Here is a 1,620-nt window from a genome sequence, read left to right as displayed (position 1 = left end):
TCTATCTATCTATCTATCTATCTATCTATCTATCTATCTATCTATCTATCTATCTATCTATCTATCTATCTATCTATCTATCTATCTATCTATCTATCTATCTATCTATCTATCTATCTATCTATCTATCTATCTATCTATCTATCTATCTATCTATCTATCTATCTATCTATCTATCTATCTATCTATCTATCTATCTATCTATCTATCTATCTATCTATCTATCTATCTATCTATCTATCTATCTATCTATCTATCTATCTATCTATCTATCTATCTATCTATCTATCTATCTATCTATCTATCTATCTATCTATCTATCTATCTATCTATCTATCTATCTATCTATCTATCTATCTATCTATCTATCTATCTATCTATCTATCTATCTATCTATCTATCTATCTATCTATCTATCTATCTATCTATCTATCTATCTATCTATCTATCTATCTATCTATCTATCTATCTATCTATCTATCTATCTATCTATCTATCTATCTATCTATCTATCTATCTATCTATCTATCTATCTATCTATCTATCTATCTATCTATCTATCTATCTATCTATCTATCTATCTATCTATCTATCTATCTATCTATCTATCTATCTATCTATCTATCTATCTATCTATCTATCTATCTATCTATCTATCTATCTATCTATCTATCTATCTATCTATCTATCTATCTATCTATCTATCTATCTATCTATCTATCTATCTATCTATCTATCTATCTATCTATCTATCTATCTATCTATCTATCTATCTATCTATCTATCTATCTATCTATCTATCTATCTATCTATCTATCTATCTATCTATCTATCTATCTATCTATCTATCTATCTATCTATCTATCTATCTATCTATCTATCTATCTATCTATCTATCTATCTATCTATCTATCTATCTATCTATCTATCTATCTATCTATCTATCTATCTATCTATCTATCTATCTATCTATCTATCTATCTATCTATCTATCTATCTATCTATCTATCTATCTATCTATCTATCTATCTATCTATCTATCTATCTATCTATCTATCTATCTATCTATCTATCTATCTATCTATCTATCTATCTATCTATCTATCTATCTATCTATCTATCTATCTATCTATCTATCTATCTATCTATCTATCTATCTATCTATCTATCTATCTATCTATCTATCTATCTATCTATCTATCTATCTATCTATCTATCTATCTATCTATCTATCTATCTATCTATCTATCTATCTATCTATCTATCTATCTATCTATCTATCTATCTATCTATCTATCTATCTATCTATCTATCTATCTATCTATCTATCTATCTATCTATCTATCTATCTATCTATCTATCTATCTATCTATCTATCTATCTATCTATCTATCTATCTATCTATCTATCTATCTATCTATCTATCTATCTATCTATCTATCTATCTATCTATCTATCTATCTATCTATCTATCTATCTATCTATCTATCTATCTATCTATCTATCTATCTATCTATCTATCTATCTATCTATCTATCTATCTATCTATCTATCTATCTATCTATCTATCTATCTATCTATCTATCTATCTATCTATCTATCTATCTATCTATCTATCTA

The sequence above is a fragment of the Penaeus japonicus genome, unplaced genomic scaffold, assembly GCF_977035675.1.
Source record: "Penaeus japonicus unplaced genomic scaffold, GWHDUDI00000001_assembly GWHDUDI00000021, whole genome shotgun sequence".
Lineage (NCBI taxonomy): Eukaryota > Metazoa > Arthropoda > Malacostraca > Decapoda > Penaeidae > Penaeus > Penaeus japonicus.
The sequence above is the reverse complement of the archived record's forward strand: the minus strand, read 5'-3'. Positions refer to the sequence as shown.